The following is a 23303-nucleotide window of genomic DNA, read 5'->3' as shown; positions in this document are numbered from 1 at the left end:
TGTTGCTCGAAGAAAATATTAAAGTGTAGTCCCTATTTCGTTCAATGCTTGGTGGATTTGGAATCGTAGGGGACGTAGGGAAACCTCCTCTTGTTCCTAAATATGTGTTTGAAAACGAAAAAAACAGTTCAAAACGTAGAGCTAAAAACACTGTTCTGCAAAAAAAGTTCAAAAATGCTCGGCTCCAATTTAGGGTGTTTCTGGCTAATTTTGGGTCGTTGAATCCAAAAATGACCTCGGTTTTTTCAATCACTCTCCATTTTTACAATCAACCCATTAATTGGGGTTCCTCGTAAAAATGGAGGGTGAAACCAACCACGTATCTCGAATCATCGCTTTTCAAGGGACTTTTAAACAATCTGCTTCTGATAAAAAAAATGACGTTTTGAGGCAATAGAGTGTTTGCATGGGTGAGGAATAAGCATGAAACCCTTTCCATTTAGTGCATACATGCTTGAAGTTCTCATATGTTTAATGAAAATTCCATGTGTTTTGTTATTAATTTATTATTTAAGTTTTAATAACCTTTGTTTTAGCATCGAAATTCTGGAGGGTAAAACGACCTGTAATTGGCTATTCGTTACGTGACGTCATCTCCCATATTATAGTTGCAAGCAGACGGGAGCATTGACGAATAACTTATATTTCACGTATTTTACGCGATATTTCTTCATTTTTCTGCAAGTAAATTTGCAAAATGGAACCTGGTTTCGTTAAGGCTTCTTCAAATAACCTCGCAGACGTTGACTCCTTCGTGATCGGTGTATACCTAGGGCCTATCTTCGTTTTTGTAAGGTCTGTAACTTCATTTTCACAAAATAGACTCGTGAAGCGTTTCATCCAACAATTAAGTCTCTAACTCGATTGCATATAGACGATGAAGTAAAGAGTGAAGTGAGTTGTGAATGTAGCATCTTCGAGGAATTTATTTCTTCCATGCTGGTTCAACCAACCGTATGCATTTCGATCAAAGGTATCTGACTATTGCGAAGGGGATATATTTCATATTTGGACTAGTTGAGCTTTAGGGATACATCGAACGCGTATTAATTTGCATTCGTTTGTTCGCTTCTAAGTTCTGTTTGATTTTATTACGTATTAAACCTATTGCCAATTCATTTTGAGATTTAGTCAGTGTTTACATTTCACGCATATTCGTTGCGCTTTTGTTCGTTATTGTTTTGGTCATATTTTGGTTACGGTAGGAGTGATAGTGAAATTCTAAGTTTTTTGATGTTACAATAACTGGTTTAGTAACTTGTTTCAGACTATTCATTTAATTGTCTTCGCAATGTTACCGTGAAATAACGTAAACTGATTCTAAGTTGTTAGTGATGTGTGGGAAGTGAGATGTGAAGAATCCTTACGAATTTCAAGGAGTGCAAATTCTTTTAGTGTGGTGTGCAGAGTGATTGGAAAACCGATAATTATGCTTTATTAGTGTTACATAATAGTGTTTTATATTTATTGTGAGCCAAGTTCTTCATTGAAACAGTTGATTCGGCATATACTGATTATAAGTATTAAAAAGACAGCTCGTGAAATGTGTGCGTGGTAGTGCTATTTGTGATATGATGAGCAATAAATAAGTGCAAGTAGGGGTAATTTTGCATAGTTTTTTATTTATTAACACCTCTAGTAAACTATTTTTCCCTATGTTTCCGCACTTTTATGCTGTCAATATTTGAAAATTCAAATGTAGGGAGGCAGGTTGTTGTGTTTCCTCAACTATAACATTTTAGGAGTAAACATATGTTACTAATTGCTCGCATATAGGTATTTGCAATGCATCAAATTTGTACCATTTATACATTTACCGTAACGTTATTTTCTTTACGATTCTTTACTGCATTGTAAATTCTTTAAATTTTCCTTTTCCACTCCAACATTGTTTATATCTGCTTTTCGAGTATAAATGCTTAAAATACTGACGTTACCAATTATGTTTTTCCATAGTCATCAAGCATACATAATGAAAGTAAGCATCCGAAGTGAAAAAATATGCAATGTATATCATCAATGAATACACGGCCGTTTGTATACAAGAATAACTGCATCTCAAACATACATATGCTTCAGTATTACGCATTAGTCTCTCCTTTCTGAATGGAATAATAAACTCTTTTGTGTGTAATAATGGCATCGACTTAAGATCCCTCCGGGCTGCCAATAACCATTTCCGTCGTAGTTCAGGCTTATCGGGAACATCCACAAAAATCTTGTTCGGTGTAGAAACACGGGTGCTCCCACGTATCGGAACAAAACAATATTCATTCCGGAATTTTGTCCCACAAGCCATTAATCTATCTTCGCTCATGGCTACGAACTTAAAGAATTATTGTACGAAATATACCACTAATTTATAGTAGGACAGATGGTTTATTCCGTCATATTCACCTCAGTGTTCGTAAACAACAATAAACAAGGTTTCCAACAATCGCAGATAATCGGAGGAACTGCAGTCAGTTGAGTATGGGGATTGACGTCACAAGCCGTCTGGCATGGCGGCGGAGTGTTTTAAGCGCAACATTGATTTTGGAATGTTTATTTGTTAATAACAAATTCGCCCATGGTCGTACGACTGTAGGAGTTGGAATTTTGCTTAATTAAACCAAACTGATATTTTTAACAGGCCTCACCAAAAACGTGCAAATACTCTATTAGGGTCATGTAAGAGACAAACTTGACTGAGGTTGAAAATATTTAGGGGGTGAAGATCGAAAAGAATTCAAAAACAACTTAAAGAGTCATTTTTCTTCGCTTTTTATTGCATATGATATGGTAGCTAACATAAAAGTTTTTAAGAGATGAATACACTGTTCAATCCCCCCTTTTGTAAAGGATTAATATTACCTAAAATATGATAGGGGAAGGGGGGTATAGTAGGTGGTATAAACACACTGGCGTAGCCAGGAATTTCGTTCGGATGGGGGGTCCAAAATCAGGGGGAGAATCTTTAAAAAACAGAGTACTAAGTAGAGGGTTTTAAACTAATTTTAACCCTTTTTATAAAAAAAACTTCATTTGCCAAAGAAATGTTTTGTAAGTTCATGATTTTTCAATATTTTGTTTTCCATTACGAAGTAATTGTGTTTTTATATTTCTGAAGTGGGGGTGCTCGGACCCCCTAGACCTCCCCGAAGCAAAAATTTGTTTACAGATTACCTACTTGTGAAGTAAGAAAACAATTAAGTGATTTTGTTCAAGTATAACTACTTAAAACAATAGTAAAGCTGTATAATTTTACCTAAAGGGTTCTTCGTTTCCTTTTGTATTGCTCCTCTGGAACTTCTCTGATGTTGCATGCCGAACAGAAATCTCCCAACATACTCGGTGTCCATTTGCCAGCGTACCTTTTTTCCATGTTCGCGATTTCTTGATGGATCGCCTGACTATGTCACGGTTTCCCCCCTTTAACCATTCACTACGACTTCTATGACAACCACTGCAACAGAATTTAGGGTCCCTCGATTTTTATTGGTCACTAATTTTACAACCTAAATAGAGTTCATAAGATTTCCGCACAATGAAGTCATCGCTTTTCTTTGATCTTTAAACGTTACATCTCCACAGATGTAATAGAATGAATTGGGATGTTTTTTGGGTTGGACTGTGTATTCATCTTTTAATAACCCCTCTATTAGCTAGCACATCATATGCAATAAAAGGCGAAGAAAAATGGTCATTTTAATAATTTTTAAAGTTATTTTTTCGATTTTCGCCCCCTAAATATTTTCAACCCCAGTTAAGTTTGTCTCTTACATGACCCTGATTGTCTCAAAGCATCAGTTTTTTTTAATCAGAAGCAGGTACTTAAGTAAAATTCCCTTGAAAAGAGGGATATATATGGGGTTGGTTTCCCCAATTTAGGGGTTGCTCGAAATAATGGAGGGTGATAGAAAAAAGGGAGCTCATTTTTGGATTCAGCGACCCAAAAATTACCAGACACACCCAAAGTTGTTGCCGAGCATTTATTAAATCTTTTTTTAGCAGAGCAGTGTAACCTTAATAATGGCGTAAGATTGTTGAAAAAAGGTTGGCGAAGAGGCTGATCTGGAGTGTAGCGCTTTACGGTACGGAAACGTGGACGCTAGGGAGGGATGACTAGAGAAGACTGGAGGAATTCGAGATGTGGGTGTGGAAAAGAATAAGTGGACGTAGAAGAAGAGGAATGACGAGGTGCCGGACATGGTGCGTGAGGAGAGGCAGTTTCTAGATGAGATGCGGTCGAGACAGAAGGTATTGATGGGGCGAATGCTGATCGGGGAGGGGATTTTGAAAATAGTGTTCGAGGGTAGAATTTTAGGCAAACGAGGAAGAGGAAGAAAGAGAATTGGATTTGCATACAAAATGAAAGAGATTATTGAGGATTAAAAAGAGAGGTCCAGTTCGGAGGGAGTGACTGGACGAGGTAATTTGCTCCATGCACACATTTTTAAACCGGCAACCCTTCCATATAACCTTGGCATGAAATTCTGTGTGCTGCAGTGATCCATTGCTTTGTGAGCAGCCCCTTTTCCAGGCAACGTGATGAAAACGCTTCCCTTGTGTGAGTTCGCGGCCAAAGGGCGTTTTGTGCGACGGCAGGATCTCGGAATGACGGCCAAAGGCGCTCATTGCGTCGAATTACGGCGGCAATTCGGACTCTCGCGTTCCGCTGTGGTGCGATTACCGAGCAATCTCCGGCGGGAAGCAATATTCAAAGGGAAAACGCTCAAGATTTTTTCCCAAGATCACTCTGCCAGCCATTCGTCAGCAGTGGTCCCCGCGCGGCTCATGCAGGGACCTATCTTGTCTATCTATCATGTGAGGGGTCATGACTCTCAATCAATTACTTCCACTTGGCTCAAATCTCTGCGTGGGACATCTATTCACCGTCTCCGTCATTTCCATGCGAAGGCGTACGGAGCAGATGCCGTCGCGTGCCTTCGGTGCGATGCTTGAAGGCTGCAGCCTCCACACTGCACCATTGAAAACAAATTCTTTTCGTCTGCATTATTTAAAAGAATATTTCAGGGCTGTCCCCCTGTTATTTAAGGTCAATTGGCCTTAGAATTGCATGAGTAGAAGTTTATGTCCTTATTCGAGGTAAAATGATGGAAGTAATTCTGTCGTTTGTGTCTCCGACCGATTTTCATTTCGAAGCAAGTGCAAAATATATTGTTTTTGCCTCCCTTTCAGATTAGACGTATCATCAAACCGCGTTTACCATCCTATGCAAATAATGCCATTATTCAACAATTTTATTGTTGATTGTGATAAGGATAAAAAACTACAGATTTGTCTGTTTGTATGGGTAGTCTACTTGTCGAGCAATTCGTGATAACAAATTTTGCCTTTGCTCTTTCGGAGATAAGTTGGTGACGTCACGAGCAGGTCGCCACATCTTTACCACTTCTGGGCCCGCGCGTCGTCCTTGCGTCGCCCGATGTTGATGTGAGCCTATGATGGCGGTATCCTTCGGTTCAACGGTTTCCTTGCACGAACAAATGAACCAGAACTCTAATAACGTCACAAACTCATGACAAATAGGGGCAACCTTCGCGGTGTCTTCTAACAAAATAACAGATTGACCTTGTGAGGGAGACTTTTTGCCGTCGTAGCTTCTCTTCGTATTCCATTGCTATAATCGCTTCGATGAAATGCGATTTCAGGCCTGAGTGAACGACTCGTCATTACCATGAACTTTAGCTAATTTAACCAAATTCAGTACCATTTTCTAAATTTCACTATAATTTCTAATTAATTGATGGGTTTTCTCTTTCATTACAGTTACAAGCAGTTGATTTGCGTTACTGAGTGTCCAAATTTCTCTGGTTACTTCAAACGGTAAGTCACATGTTGAAATTTTTATTTCTAAAACTATTAAAAAGGCCAATTACTTCAACGAAGCAATTTCGTGTCCTCTTCGAACTTTCTCCCTCTCATCTTTTTGGTTTTCTTTATTGAGAAGGCACTTATAGAGATGTTTTTTCAATGCTGGTGTTTAAAAACATTTCTGGTAGTAGAGGGTACTACTAAAAAGGTTTTGGGCTGTGGTACGTCCATGCATTTCATCGGAATGTTCAAACATCCAATCCCTTCTGAGATAATACCGTGTATTCAACGCTCTAGTTTTTCTATTTCTGTTTGGAGAGGTTCGGCGCGAAAAAAACATTTTTCAATTCTCTCCAATATTTATGATTAGCATGGAAAGTGAACTTTTTCCTTTCATAAGAGGGTGTATTGAAGTTATTTTGGCCGTTTTTGAATTAAAATGTGTCGCATGTCTTTCCTTAGGCTGGTGAAAGATTTTGCGTTTTCGTGTGGCTTTTAATTAATATCTGATCAAAAATTACACAAAAAAGGTGGCGAAATTTTCATACATTTTTCGATGTACTTAAAACCCTCAAATGCGTTCATTTGAAACGATAACAAAAAATAAAAAAGGAACGTATAGAATACGGTATAAGCGAAATTACGTGGCATTATTGCAATGCTGTCATTAAGTCATTAGATCAACTCTCCTATTTGCATGGGATATCATTATATTCTGGATATTGTCATTGCAATCGTTTATCTAAAAATATATATATTCTATCGGTTATCGCACGTTTAGTTACACATCCGTGAATCCCAGAATAATTCGATAAGTTAAATGTGAACATTTTCATAATTAACACGTAAAATTGTTATAAATATATGCTGTATATAATACGGTCTTTGAAACTATTATCAGTGATCAATTGGTAAATTTATTGTTATTAACCAGGGAAAAGAGAAACAGCGTACATGTGATAATGACAGGTGTCGGCGCTTTTAGATATGAGGAAGAGCCTGCGCACTAATACACTGAAAAAAACACTTTGGATATGAGAATCGTAGGTGAAGAAAAGGACATGCCCATACATTTGGATGTGTCACCCAAAGGGAATGCGTGATGAGGAGTTGGATGTTCCAACTACTCCTTTGGTTGCTACATCCAAAGAAGATGGACGAGTACTTTGGGTGTGAGAACCAAAGCGTTGGGTGTCTCATCAGAGCAACGTTTGGATGCCGAATGAAAACTTTAGATCACCTGCCCAAAGGATTGCGCCCATACCCCTTCCTCCCTCCTTTTCAACCCCACTACACCTTAATATTGTTCTTTTTCAACCCATTTTGAAATAGGCTACTAGGACAGTGCAACTAAAAAAATGAGATAGCCTAGCTTTTGGTTGTCATAATATCTATTATCACACAATTCAACACATTGTAACGCGCGTGGGTGGAAAAATAAATATCCTTATTTGTAGAACACTAGAAAGAACATTTATTCCCAACATATAAAAACACAGTTACATTAAAGTCACTCCAAACACACAATTTTTCTCAATCCCTTCTTGTTCATTCTCCTCTCTTCGTCAATTACCTCCGTTGCCAACGCTCTCGATGATTACTCCTCAAGGATCTCGATGAATCCACCGTTATAATATCATAAAAATTGCAAAAAACATAGTGAATTAATATCACTATCAAATTATATGCCAATAACATAAATATCATTAAAATACAATCATAAAATATTAAAAATATCAACGGGAAATGCAAGAAACGTGAGACAATTCAACCTCAATAACAGAGGAGCACTGCCGACAAAATATGATCGGAGAGTATGAACTTTGTTTTAATAAGCACACAGAGATAACAATGGGAATCTGAAGAACTCATAAGCAAAGGGTGGTAGTGTAGGCATGAGAATTAATGCAACATGGCGGTGAGAGTTAACACAAAATGGCCGTGAGAATTATTAATAAATCGCAATTTCAGTACAACTTACCTTTATATATGGGCTCCAAGGATATAGGCTCCAAGTCCAGCCTTTGATAAGGAATTCAGCAGCAAGAGCAACGAAGCACACGCGGCAGCAGAGGACGCGTTCTGCCTGCAACAAGTCCACACGTGTCGACAGCTTCCATGGCTGAACACAGAACTGCGGGTACTAGAGAGCTTCATGAGGTTGCCACCAGAGCGCGTAACAATAGATCTAGATTTCGCACCGAAACCAGCAGAGTGCACAAACCATAACTTTGGCACCCCCATCCAAAGGACGTTGACTGGTCGTTTTTGGTGTGACACTCTTTGCCTTTGGTTCTCACATACAAAGAATTAGTTCTGACGTCGTATCATTCTTGATGGCGCATCCAAACCTCCCCGCCCAAAAGCGTTTAGGGTGTAGCATCCAAACCTGTTCTCTCAGTGTAGAGTTATGCGACATGGAAAAAATTAAATACTCTCTTACTGCACTTTCTAAAATATACGAGACCGAAAATGCAGCAAATGGAAGCTATTCTCGAGTCGGAGGCGTGGTGCAAAATAACCGGTGGGAAATAAAAGGTGGGACCCGTTCAGGCCTATATTTAGAACGTAATTTCGGCTCTAACTGGATATTTTTCGGGCATGTAGACTGTTTATATAAATTAGTACCAAATCCGAAAGATTAACTATTATTGTTACATATTCACTTATGTTTTACATCGTGGTATTGCTAAATCAGATCTCGGCGAAGGAAAATTGGCTTTTTCTCTGTGGAATTTCCTCCCATTGTGTGCCATTGCGCGTGACTCTGTGAGGGGGTTATTCCTTGTAAATGTCCTAAAATTATGTGCACAATGGTTCGTAGGAAATCAAGCAAAAGTTAAATTGTGGTATATTGGATTGTGTGTGGTGGGGGGGGGGGGGGGAGAGAAAGGAGGGTTGGGTTGAGGTCGCAATGAGTAAAAGGTGAGGAGGCGATAGAGTCTAGTTATCTTCGAAGAGACATTGATCGACCGGGGGGTTATTGGTGGGAATAGTGTGCAGATGGGAGAGGGAAAGCGCTTCAAGTGAGTAGTGCACTACCGCTCGCATTACTCGTGCTAGAAATCAAGGGCCACCTTTTGCAACTCTGAAACTCTGTTGAAGTGTTTTATTACCACCCATAAGGCATTGATTCTTCTCCTTTCGGTAAGCTAATTGTGAAGTGAGGAAAGTGAATTGTTTGGCAGTAGCAAATGTTAAATCAGGAAATACCCTGTCCAAAAGAACCTTTCAGTCGTCTTGAGCTTGTGCTCACCCAGTTATTCCTCGCTTTATCAAAACAAACCACTCAAATCCTCACCGATTTACTGCACTGAAAACAACGCCTCTTACCCAACTTAAAGTTCCCCGTTTTTTTCTTTTGTCCATACTTAAGCTTAAAACCATCCTTCAGGTTTTTACATTCTTTGATCCCACCTTTCCTTGCCAAATACATCTTTATCACTAATTTCGCTCTCATTTCTTTTCGAAAAAAATCCCAATCATTGCACAAAATTGCTCACAGAGGGCTCCATTGATGCCCTTTGCCCTTCCATCTACTCAGTTTTTCAACCGCGATTGAGCTCAGTCTAAAAAAATCCCTCAGCTAATCTTTACCGCTCTAAACTCTCACTAATCCCTCAATGGGACATAAAGCCTATCCTCTCTCCCCACACCCAAATGCCCACACCCGAATGTTTACTGCCCACTTGCCTCTCGCCCGTTTCCCCTCCTCTCCCCCACCCCCATTCTCCTCAACGTCTTGCCATCTCCTGGCGAATGCTTATTAATATCTGTTCTTGGGCTTCCCTCCGACTCTTGGAACTATACCGACGCGACGATTCCGTGACGCAGTCGACATTCGACTTCGAAGGTAATAATTAAGTGTGATTGATTTATGATTGATTAATCCTGAAGTCGAAAGAAGACGGCATCATCGAAACGACGAAATAATTTTCGACTGCACGTCCGGTGGAAAATTTGAAAAAAAGACCAGTTAAAGATATGCACGGAAGTTTTTATTTTGATATCAGCTTCAACTCAATTTGTATATTGAAAAATACATGTCTAAAGTTGTGTAAAAATGCCAGGATAAAATAATAGCTGTTTCAATTATGCAATTGCGCGAGTTAATTTTAACATAAGCAAAGTTTTGTGGAGCATAGGTGGGCTGTGTCAATTCTTTACCTTCTCTAACTTTAAATGTCAACACTTCTGACGCCACAGGAGAGAGAAATGGCCTGTCGCATGAGACAGATGTTACAGCGAGCACTAAGACGCGTAGCTAGATACCAATACTTGGCCACATGACTCGCGTATTCTGTTTGGATTACACTACAAAATCAAGGAATTTTTATTTCTATTTAAATAATTTTTTTGGACTCAGTATCAAGAATTCACATGTGGCTTATATACTGTGAGCTACACCTTTGTAAGCGGAGGCCAGTTTTAGTGCAACAATTAAAGGACAACGGAAAGTAGACTGGTAAAAAGGTGTAGGATCTCCATGAAACTTTCACCTTGGCCTTCAGAAAGAGGTGTTCGGTGGGTTCTACATCTACATCTACATAATACCCCGCAGGCCGCCTAAAAGGCAATAATTCATATTTCGGCAAAATATAATGTTTTTAATATACTGAGGCCAGATTCGCAAAGGGAAAAAAAATTTTCTATTTTATTTTCCGTGACGTACTTACTGGTGAGATACCTTAACAAATCTAAACAACGCTGCATCTCTTCAGGAGTTAATTGATGTACAGCCATAGGTGAATAACGTGAAGAATTCATGATCCAACAGTTTTATTAGAACCTGGGGGTTTTACAGGAGCAGGATTAGTTTGCACTCTAGAACTCATAGTATATCTTGTAAATAATGTTTTTCTATATCTTATTTGCACAATGACAGCTGAATATGGATTGTCAAAATCACTGGAATCTCCACGTAAACAACCAAAGTATTGTTCAGGAATTATTCTTTTACCACCTTGATCACAAATATATTGTTTCAGAGAAGCTTTTTCGTCAGAGGTATGTGACGGATGGCGACAGCCAGGATATATCTTCAAAATAACTTTCTTTGGAATTTTATTGTACACTTTCACATTATCAATATCTTTATGAGTAGCAACAATTGCTGCATCTGGTACACCACCACAATCAAATTTCCTACTTTGATAAGATAATAATCTAGGAGTTAAACAACGAGACTCACGATATTTTGTTAAATCAATACCTTCAAAACTTTCACCAGGAGTAACTCTACTTTTTATAAACTTTGTTATTTCAGGAGTGGTTAAACTTTTATCAAACTCATATTTCACTGCAAAAACGCGAATATTGTCATACACAACTAAACAGTTATTAATTAACCAACGATTCCATGTGTTGCCAAGCTGAGAAAACAATTTGGAATGTCCAACCCATGAAGATCCCCATTGGGAATTAAACATTTTATCATCCCAAACGCCAGTTACATGGTGAAAAGCAAACATCACATTCGACCAACTGACATCTTTTTCTGTAACTCTCATAATTGGACTAAATCGAAACCTTGAAATTTTGCGATACAATTTACGTCGTTTATTCATCATCGGACGACGATATCGTATAAATTTCTTCCTCCTCGCAAATACTCTCCGACTCCTCAGGTTGGTGTGGCAGGGGGTGTTAGGACACCAGCCGTTTACAGCTATTAAAAAAAAAAAAAAAGAAGTGCTCTAACGAGGTTGGGACAAGCGTTTATTAAAGTCCTTTATTGTTCGGGGGAAAAACGAATTCTTATATCTATCCGTTCGGCTAAAAATCTCTCTTAATTTATCGCTTCTGTCGGACCTGGAAATATAGTGTGGCTCTAAGATTATGTTCTCTGTGTCGCTCTCAAATATATCCATTCTTAATTGTTCAAGCAATCTAAGCCTAGCGCGCAGCCTCCGAGTCTCCAACGGCTCCCAGCCTAATTCGCTTAACATCTGGGTAACACTGTCTGTACGCCCGTAGCGATTTTTGACGAAACGCGCAGCCTTCCTTTGTATCTTATTCAGCTCGCGGATTAAGTCTTTCTGCACTGGATCCCATACACTCGCTGCATATTCAAGGTGCGGTCGGACGAGAGCGAAATAGCACCTTTCTTTTACTTTCTCATCCGAAAATCTTCCCACAATACGCTTGACGAATCCTAATTTCTTCAGGGCTATGCCGCAAATATTCTTTATATGAGTTCCCCACGTGAGGTTCGAGGTTATCGTAACTCCCAGGTACTTCACTTCGTCTGTTGCCTTTATGTTAATGCCATCCACTGCATAAACATTGTTAGTGTTGGACGAATTCCGCAAAAAATGTACCGCCATGCATTTGCTCAGATTAAGTTCGAGTCCCCACTCTTGACTCCACAAATGAACGTTGTTTAAGTCCGTTGATAGATTTCCATAGTCAGAGTGATCACTAATTTCGCGATAGATGACAGCGTCGTCAGCAAATAAACGTATTTTACTGCTAATGCGGGAGCACAGATCGTTAATGTATATAATGAACAACAGGGGGCCGATTACGCTTCCTTGTGGAACACCTGATGTAACTTTTACTACATCAGAGCTAATTCCGTCAAGAACTACTTTTTGTTTACGATCTCTGAGGAAGTCGCGTATCCAGTTTACAACTGTTTCGTTTAATCCGCATGACTGTCATTTGTATAAAAGTTTGTTGTGAGGTACAGTGTCGAAAGCTTTCTTAAAATCTAGAAATAGTGCGTCAACTTGCCTTTTCGATTCACCAGATTTTATAACGTCGTGAAGAAAGAGCGCGAGCTGTGTTTCGCAGGATCTATTTTTTCGGAATCCGTGCTGACAGTCATGGAGGAAGTTACGTCTGTCCAAGAAAGTCATGATACTACTAACAACGATATGTTCAAGTATCTTGCCTATAATTGATGTTAGGGAAATTGGACGGTAGTTGCCTGGGTCATTTCTGTTTCCCTTTTTGAAAATGGGTGTAACACTTGCAATTTTCCAGTCGGGCGGTAACTTCCCTTCGGAGAGTGACTTCGGAGAGTGGTTGGCGTTTGTACAGTGTACACCTCAGGGTTACTCCAAGGGACTTATTTTCTCCTTTTAATCTTTAATGCGGGCGCGGAAGCATGTCAAACAAACATAGGAAATTTGCGCCGTGATCTTTTCTGGAATATCTTTCCTCCAAATTGCATTGACCTCCGGACCCTTGCAATAAGTGCATTCGATTGCTCTGTACTCCTGCTTTGTGCTTTAAAAACGTATCACGTTGGTGCTGGAATGAATTAATCCGTCGTAGAAGCTTTGGTTTTAGCTTTCGAATATCAGCCTTTGGCATTTAATATTTGGCTGTGTATATATTTCCAAAATAGCTAGTTTCATCGAAATTGAGGTCATTCTAACATGTTTCGTAGGCATTTGTAAACGAAGATGGGTATTCAGAAGCGTCATTAGCGCCTGAAAGATCTAACTCCCTCGTGCTATTTACAGCAGCTACTCTCCAATCGGTAACTTGTGCGTGGATTTTCTTTAAAGAACAGGAACTCGTGAATAACCATGGAAATCCCTTTGCTGACTCGTGCTTGGCCACATTTTAACACAAAAGGCAGGAAATAATGAAATGTGACTAATTTTTGATATGTCGAACCATCTTGTACGAGTTGATTGGTTTGTTTGGATGCTGACTTACGGGACTAAAATGTTGATCCAAATCCGAAATTGCTGATGTTTCTTTCTAGTAAGCCTCGTGCCGAGTGGTAGCCATTCCAAAATTATTGTAGCCAGCTGTAGACCTTGGAAGGCCGGCTGAATCAGCACGAATTCCTCGAAGACGAAATGGTAGCTTGGTTCTATGCAGGTGTTGAGTCCCATTAATATAGTTTTTTTATCCACACCGAGGTATCTTGTGTTTAAATACAGAAATACGTGATGCAGTTTGAGTGCTAACAGTCCCCAAAAAATAGAAATAAATAACTGACTAGAATTATTACAAGACATAGGGCGGATGCATCTGAGAATGAAAGGGATTTTTGAAGTATGTCGTTTAATGGACAGGTTTTCCCGTGAATGGCGAATTGTAACGTTGCATTGGCTTCTCTCTCTGGATGAGACGTCGTCTTATGCACGCACTCTGTGACCGCAATCACTCAATTCCATTCCTTTCATCCGATCTAGACCCGAGTGATTCGAAATGAGGATCCGAAACTCAAGTGAGCACGTGAGTAGCTGTGAGGGAGGGCGTGTTGCGGTTGTGGTGGAAAGCAGAGGTGGGGAAAAGGGGTGGGGCAGGGACAGGCGTGATTGGTGGGTTTGCTCACTTGGGGCCAGTTGTCTGAGCCATTCCTCAGCGTGTGTTGGCAGCACCCATAAGTTGATGCAAGTAATATCAAGCACGTGGATAATAATGGAACTTGATTACAGCTATTCAAATATTTAAGGAAATTGGTTGGTTTATCCTCGAAGGCGTCCGCACCGGCTAAATTTTTGTAATTCACCTGTAGCGAGTTTATCGCGTCGAGTTTTTATGCCAACACTCACGAGATTGTAAGTCTAAAGGTCCTCTCCCCTTTTTTTTCACCTTAGGTTGTTTTTACGTGTAGGGGAGAATGCCGCACTGTTGACTCAACCCAACCTGTCACTTTTGAAAAGATGTTTCCTGATGTTTTCTGGCGCGTTTCTTTGCTTTGCCCGAATAGTGTTCGGTTTGTGTGACCTAGGTATCTTAAAAATAATGTCTCTGATACCAAATGAATTATTTCCACGCATTACACGAGCAAAACATTTACAATTAGCAATTTGGATTTGTTTTTCTTTCCAGTATTATCATTTTATGTTATCATTTTTGTCATAGTTATTTTATATGTGGGTTTGACACGATAAGGGTATTTCTATCTTATTATTATTATCATTTTATATTTTCGATATATTAGTATTTAAATATTTTTTTCTAATTTCGCCATTGATTAGAGGCAACAGAGTTCCGATTGAAAAGAGATAAACGCAGTCGGACCTTGATAAGTGAGAGGTTGAGGGACTGGCATTTTTGTCTCGCTTATAGAGGTTTCTCACTCACCAAGTTTCTCATTTACAAAAGGTTCCAGAGTGACCTCTCTCACTTATAGAGTTACAAATAAGGAAGTTGGGGGAACAGGGTGTAGGGAATCTACATTTATACTCTTATTATCATCTACAACTTTAAATTATTTACATTGTTTATTTTCAGATTCTCTTGAGGTATTATTAAAATATTTTTTATCTAATTTCTCTTATCAAAAATAGATTGTTAACTTTTTAAAACGACTCTACAACAGTATGTCTTGATTCACTGGATTCGAAGATGCCACAATGTAATCTTCTGAAAATTTCTTCGAAAAAATATCAGTCTTTCTCTCTGAACTTCCGTTGAAGTGTGAGTTTAGAATTGATGGAGTCATGAAGAATGTGTTCCATTCAAATCAACGCTAACTGAAATGTATACAAGTCTAAAGTTTGGGTGCGAAATAGGTTAGCCATCATTGCATATTGAGTCGGACAGTGTGCACACATTTCCCCATCTGAAATCGGCCCAAAAATCTATCACTCATAGAGCTTCCTAGGTCCTTACTTAAAGAGGTTTTCAAGGGTAAATATGACGGGATAGAGGTTTATAGAGATTGTTCACTTATCCCGTTCTCACTTAGAGAGGTTTGACTGTAATAGTTTATAAAATTAAAATCATTTATTTATCTCTATTACCCGAAACTAGTTCACATAAGGATTTTAAAGCGGTGGAATTTGAAGGACAGCAAAGGAGGACGATTAGGTACTTCCATGCCCAGGATAGGGGCAACCTACCCAAGCGGGACTCGAACCAAGGACATTCAGGTGGGGCTAGCGAGGACTTTGCCCCATCGCCAACAAGGCCTGCGAAATTATGAAAATATTTTAGTTTTGGATCATTTTATGCATTTCTTAGTTTTCATAGGTTCTTTTACGCTGTGCATTTCTTGCTTTCATTATTTTTTTCTTGACGGGTTATAATGGAAGAATTGTATTCGGCTGTAAAAACCTTAAACGGTATCAGAATTACGAAATAAGTGTTTGGTTTAGTATTGAATCATATGCCTTAAAATAAAGTTTTGTTTTCAGCTACCTGTTTCGCTGCTTATTCCTGGTGTGTCATCTGCATTGAATTTCTATAATTTTTTGAAGTCAACCTTTTGTTGCTTTCTATCAGGCAAAAATTTACTGCTGCTATAGATGAGAAAGCCTTCTCTCGATCGCGGTATTTAGCACGCAGCACTCATGTGCTGCACGGAGCTGTGAGGCACCCTTGGCCCGTGCGTGACTCTTGGAAGCGCCGACTGATCCCCAAGAACCTCTTCCACACCCAAGCTACACGTGCTTACTGTGTTGTCTCCTGAAATTAGAGTTTTTATGTCGCTGAAACTGTATTTTTCCCCGAAGTTTTTCTAAATCCGTTTGACAGAATATTACAGCCCACTGCAAACGTCACTTCGGCATAAATATGCCTCGGGCATGGATCAAACCCATTAATTTCTGTATTACTCCGTTAGTTACGCGGTAAGAGACTGCCCTCCTCATAGAAACACTGATGTTACTTGTAAAATGGCAAATGGTCCTTTTGTTGAGAGAAGTGATGAAATGGAAAAAATATAGAAAACTTATGAAAGGGGGAAAAGTTTGAAAGGATTTTCTTGAAGTGTAATTGAAACTAGATGACAAGAGGGATTGTTATTTTATATGCATTGGAAACGCCGATATTGTATTGCGTAGTGCATTATTAAGATGTCTCGTATTTATTGCTGAGTGTACAGCGTGCCAAGAGAGGAGATGAAGATACATTTCTTCTTAGATTCGGAGCTTGCTAGGTCGGTCCTACTGCTATTTCGCAACAATTATCTTTACACTTTTCCACAAAGTTTTCCATTTACTGCCTTTCTTGTTTCCATATTTTTTTTTAAATTACACATTTTTCTAATCGAAGCGTTTTCTTCATTTCTCCTTTTATTGTAACGGCTTCTTTAAAAGTGAATCTGTAAATACCCGATTGTGAAGGCATATCTACATTAATCCCATCTTGCAATTGCTGTTTACAGACTGCTGATGCTTTGCTGGTTTATAAATTTAAAGATGTTACTGATTTTGCTGCAGTTTTGGTTTCGCTCTACTTCTCACATGTGCTCTTGGGTTCTTCTTCTTCGGATATTCACACTTCGATAATGTTAGAAAATGCAATTTCTTTTGCCACAGCCTTGTAACTCCTTTAATAATTTCTTTCGCTCGTTCCTTCCAATGATAGATGGTCCAAGGGTTAGATAGCGGCTGACAACTTGGATTTTCAGTGTTACCCTGCTGTTATTTTCCAGTGACTGTTCTTCTAGTGGAACAGTTCTTCTTTTCCAATGTGAATCTTGAAATTGAGTAAGACTCTTTTCCAAGATCTTCTTATTCCTTTCAATAGCAGCTGTCATAGAAGATTTCAGAGAGTCTTACGAACATCCAGACTATTCTATAGAGTTCCATCATACAGATTGAGATCTTTGAGGAATGTTTGACAAGACTCGAGAATATTCAGGGCCTTTCCCTGGGCCATCTCGCCCTTTGAGGAATTATTTTTGGGCGTACGCCTTTTTTTCATAAGGTGTACATAGTGCCTTGGATTAAATAAAATCTGGAAAGTAGATTCTAGAAAGTTGAAATGATGAAGCCTGGCAGCGCGTGGAAAGCGGTGAGTGGCATCCGAAAATAGGAAAGGCGCAACCAAACCATGACAGCGAGAGGAAATGAAAGAATCGCCAAGAATGCGCGGAAAGAGCAGCAGCTTTTTTAAAAACACTCACTTCTCAAACAAAAATTTGGATTTATACCAAGGATGAAATTCACCATGAAAAAGTCTCTTGGCTGAGCCAGGATTTGAACACAGATTTCCTGATTGCCGGTCACGCATGCTTCCAGTGGCACCGTCAAGCCATCTGCCGGGTTCGAATCCCGGCAAAGCCAAATGATTTTACTATGGCAAAATTCATCATAGGTGAATATAACGTAAACCCGTGCGCATTACTGCGTACTGAGTCCTTATTTTATGCAGTGCTTTGCAAAAGTTTGGACGATATTTGGGCGTTATCCGTGAGATCTTTTTGTAATACAACAGCGAGTTACAGAGAAATAGCGTAGAGTAAATTGAGGAATTTAGAGTTGACGTAAAGAATAATTGAGGGAGTCATCGAAGGCTTAGGAAAGCAAAGAGTTTACTTTCCTTTTTTCAATGTGTCCACGCTACTTTCCATCAGAATAAAACTGCGGTATTACCCTGAACCACCAGAAACTACTGTTGGTTCTAAGTTCCTCCAGTTGGTTAAGGACATTTCTACTAATCCTCCATTCAACCGAAGAAATCCGCCGGCAATTATATAATCCCAGCTCGAGTTCATACGAATCAGCATCAGAAGTAGCGTCGTGCAAAAATATAAATCTTGAGGAATTTCAAGAGTCATGCAAGGACTGATAAAATATGTTGTCTTATTGAAATGGAATTCCGTGAACCTCACACCTACGTAGGATACTGTGGTGTACCGGGCTCAATGATTTAACACACGTGATTCACAGTTCAGCGAGTCCGACTGGCTCGGCGGCAGGTAGGGTAGCAACTGGCCTCGAGCTAACAACTGCAGCTGAGAAGCCGGGGTAGGCGGCGTGCCGGTCAAGCCAATCGAGTCTCATTTATTTCCAAGCACCAATTTCAAATACAACAATTCCTCCCTTTCAAAAATGGTTGCATCATAGAACAAAACTTAATAACAAAAAAAATAAATTTGTTTCAATAAACAAAAATTTAACAACTCCTTGGAAACACATATTTGGAAATATAAAGCAATAACAATAGCAGTGTAACAATGCATAAACTATAAAAACTAATGTAAACACCAACTAAACTCTCAAATATAACCAAATAAACAAGATCATTGCGATTGAAATCTATCAACCGGCTTCCTAGTGCGCTTTTCTTTTATTAACAGCTGATCCCTCGTTTGGAGATGGAACACTTGCATTTGACTGAGTGTCAGAGTGAGAAGGAACCGGGGATTGCAGCGATGGGGATGGGTGAGGCAAACGTGGCGTACTGGGAATGCTAGAGGTGGGTGAGGAGTGAGGGGAAAGGTTGTTTTTGTTTGGGAACCTCTCCGCTACTGCGTCGTTATTGACATTGAAATCACCCGTTTTAACATTATCAGAATTGGCATACACTGAGCTGGAATTCATCCCAATGAGCTGATCAATATGTCTGTTACAAATAAAACCAGACTTGAACATTACCGAATACATGACACCACTTAATTGTTTTAATACGATCCCTTCAACCCATTTGTCTTTACAGCGATAATCCCTAATTAGAACAGGTTGATTTTCAAACAAAATCCTTGTTTTCTTAACACCAAAATACTCTTTTTGTTTTTCTTGCTTAAGTTCCACTCTCTTGACCACATTAGGCCTCAATAGATCTAGTCTGGATCTTAAAGGTCTGCCAAACATTAGTTTAGCAGGGGTTTCATTCGTAGTACTATGAATAGAGTTTCTGTAACTAAACAATATATTGCTCAGGGCAATATTTACATCTGCATTTTCTACAAAAGCGCAACTTAACTTATGCTTAGCATACTTAACAGAACTCTCCGCCTGGCCATTAGATCGAGGGTGGTATGGCGGCGAAAATGAGTGCTTCATACCATTTGATACCATAAAATTTCTAAATTCTAATGAAGTGAAAGGTGGGCCATTATCGGAATGTAAGGAAACAGGTAGTCCGAATCTTGAAAATAGCTCTCTGAGCTTTTCTATGGTTACCTTAGCCGAGGTAGAGCTAACTTCAAATACCTCAAGCCACTTAGTATGAGCATCAATCACCACTAAATACATCTTTCCTTTAAAAGGGCCCAAGTAATCCACATGTAACCTCTCCCAAGGAGAAGCGGGATAATGCCACACATGAAGTTCACTCTTGGGAGGGCTAGAACGTTCTCTAAGGCAAGGGGAGCAATTGTTAGCTAGGTCTTCTATTCGTCTATCAATATTAGGGAACCAAACATAATTTCTAGCCACAGATTTCATCTTTACAATACCTAGATGACCCGAATGCAATTCGTTCAGAACACAGTCACGCAATTTACTTGGAACAACAATTCTGTACCCCCACATAATAATACCATGCTCTACAGTCAGTTCATCTTTCCTTAAGAAATATGGCTGTAACTCACTATTTTCCTCTGAGATAAAGTTAGGCCACCCATTCATTACATAATTATACACCTTCTTTAAGATAGGGTCACCCTGTGTTTCTTTTCTTACATGTTCAAAATTTAGTGGTACGGAACTCTCAGCTATACAATGCAAATAAGTTCCTACCAATTTTGTTTCTTCATTAACAGAGTGTAAGTCAGGTAATGGCATACGTGAAAGAGCGTCAGCATTACCATGTTTTTCAGATTTAACGTACTGAACATCAAAATTATACCCTGATAAAAACAAAGCATATCTCTGCAGTCTACTCGCGGCAAAAACAGGTAATCCCCTTTTTGGGCCGAAAATGCTTACTAAGGGTCTGTGATCGGTACATAAAGTAAACTTCCGTCCGTACAAATATTGGTTGAACTTCTTGACGCCAAAAACAACAGCTAATGCCTCCTTATCTATCTGCGAGTACCCACATTCGGCAGGAGATAAGGTTCGCGAATGAAATGCAACTGGCCTTTCGACACCCTCCTGAGTGACTACGCTTAAAACAGCACCAAGTCCGGTGGAGCTGGCGTCAACTGCCAACTTCACGGGCAGTGTTGGATCATAGTGTGCCAACACAGGTGCTTGCGTCAAGATTTTCTTTACTTCATTGAATGCATAAAGACAGTCTTTGCCAAATTTGAACGGAACATCTTTACGTAGAAGTTTATACATAGGATTTAAAATGGTTGACATTTTTTTAATAAACTTAGAATAATAATTCACAAGACCAATAAATGCTCGAACTTCATTGACTGATTTTGGTATGGGTGCATTCACAATCGCAGCTACTTTATCTTGGGATGTGTGCAATCCGTCTTTATCAATTTTAAACCCTAAATATTCAACCTTACTTGCAAAAAATTTACATTTTTCCTTTTTTACTGTTAGACCACATTCACTAAGACGTTTACACACAGCCTCCAATCGCTCATAATGAGTTTTAGTATCCGGTGCACTAACCAAAATGTCATCTAAAAACACAACAGTACCTTCTAACCCTGCTAAGGTTTGTTCAATGGCCTTTTGAAATACTCCTGGAGCACTCGAAATACCATGGGGCACTCTGCAATAAGAGAAGAGACCCTTGTGTGTGCTAATCGTACAAAGCTTTTGTGACTCAGAATCTAAGGTCAATTGCATAAATGCCTTGCTTAAATCAATTTTGCTAAAATGCCTACCTTTATGCATGCTTACAAATAAATCCTCAATGCGAGGTATGGGGTATTTATCAACCTCCAAATACTGGTTTAGTGTGACCTTAAAATCCCCACAGATTCTGATGTCACCATTAGCTTTTAACACGGGCACAATTGGCGTACCCCAATTACAGCTACGTACAGGCATTAACACTTTTTCGTCCACTAGACGTTGCAATTCGCTCTCAACCTTTGACTTCAAGGAAAAGGGAATGGGTCTTGGCTTGAAATATTTCGGCTTAGCACTCTCTTTAAGAATTAATTCTACTGGTTCGCCTTTGTACTGGCCTAATTTATTGGTAAAAACTTCAGGGAACTTTTTTACTAAATTGTTAACCATTAAATCAAAGTTATCAAATATTTTACTTGAATCGCTAATTCCGTACAGATCGGATTTATTTTTGAAGGAAATATCTATGCCCAATATTTTAAGCCAATCACGTCCTATTAACGGATGTGATTCCCCTTGGATTACATACATATCAAGAAGTTTATTTACATTCTGATAGCTGACCTTGACTTTAATTTTACCAATTGGAACAATCGGTTGATTGGTATAGGAGCATAGCTTTAACTCGCTAGGGTAAAGCGTACAAGAACTTAGATTATTCTTGTAAAATCTATCACTAATAACAGTCACACTTGCTCCTGTGTCAACTTCGAACGTAGTCATTTCACCCTGAACGACAATATCTACCCTTATTGGGTCAACTTTGACTTTCTCGGTATGTTCCTCATACATGACAAACATATGCTGAATATCTTCGATGTGAAAATCGTCAGCTTGATTTCCCACACAAAAAGCACTTGGCGTATCGGAACATTTTTCCGAACCCACGAAATTGTGTTTTGGCTTTAACATAGGCTTATTAAAAGACTTACATTTTGGTGGTCTGGAATGGCCGTAACTATTATTACGCACAGTTGTCGCACTTGTCATCGCACTCGTCGATCGACAAACCTTTGCAATGTGGTTTTTCTTCCCACACTTATGACAAGTAACACCATACAATTTACACTGATTCTTTATATGCCCAATTTGCCCACAACAGAAACACTTCACACCACCATCCCTGGACACTGAGTTTGACGTGGTCGATGTAGGGTTGTTGATCCTTTGCGTTGCTCTCCACGATGCGATGTGCTGTACTCGGCCGCCGTTGTCGACTCCTTGGACAGCCAAGGCTGCTGCGTTCTTCTCTGCGGCCTCCACTGAGCTGGCAATCTTGACTGCCTGCTCGAAACTCAAGCTGGCCTCTGCAAGTAGTCGCTGTTTCGTCGACTCATTCCTGATGCCACTTACTAGGCGATCCCTTAAATAGTCATTTAAGGAAGACCCGAACTGGCAGTATATTGACAGCTTTTTGAGGTTTGCGATGTAATCAGCTACCGTCTCCCCCTCATTTTGATTTCTCTTGCTGAATTTGTAGCGCTCAGCAATAAATGATGGTGCCGGGTAAAGATGGTTCTCTACCAGCTTTACTAACTCGCTATACGTCTTTGACGATGGTTTGTTCGGCGTGCACAAATCACGAATCAAATTAAATGTTTTAACTCCCACAACGGTTAAGAGAGTACTTACTTTCTTACTCGCATTTATCTCGTTACATTCCACGAACAATTCAAATCGTTCGACATACGACGACCACGTGTCTATCGTACTATCAAACTCGCCAACCGAGCCTATTACTCCAGCCATTTCAGAATTACTGGATCACACAGAATTACTTCCTTTATCCTAGCCGTTATCGATCTGTTACATAACGCTAGTTTCGACATAGTTTATCCTCGTCGCCATTTGTGGTGTACCGGGCTCAATGATTTAACACACGTGATTCACAGTTCAGCGAGTCCGACTGGCTCGGCGGCAGGTAGGGTAGCAACTGGCCTCGAGCTAACAACTGCAGCTGAGAAGCCGGGGTAGGCGGCGTGCCGGTCAAGCCAATCGAGTCTCATTTATTTCCAAGCACCAATTTCAAATACAACAGATACAGTATATTTCACTCGGGTATTGCTTTTAAATCGTGTCATA

General features: G+C 39.5%; 1 protein-coding gene across 1 annotated transcript in view; it reads right to left on the bottom strand.

The window, feature by feature from the left end:
• Positions 1-23303, bottom strand: part of LOC124170767 (metabotropic glutamate receptor 6) — a 472918-nt gene that overhangs the window by 138587 nt on the left and 311028 nt on the right. The window lies entirely within an intron of this gene.

The sequence above is a fragment of the Ischnura elegans genome, chromosome X (genome assembly GCF_921293095.1).
Source record: "Ischnura elegans chromosome X, ioIscEleg1.1, whole genome shotgun sequence".
NCBI lineage: Eukaryota > Metazoa > Arthropoda > Insecta > Odonata > Coenagrionidae > Ischnura > Ischnura elegans.
Note: the sequence above shows the minus strand (reverse complement) of the source record. Positions and strands in the feature narration are given on the sequence as shown.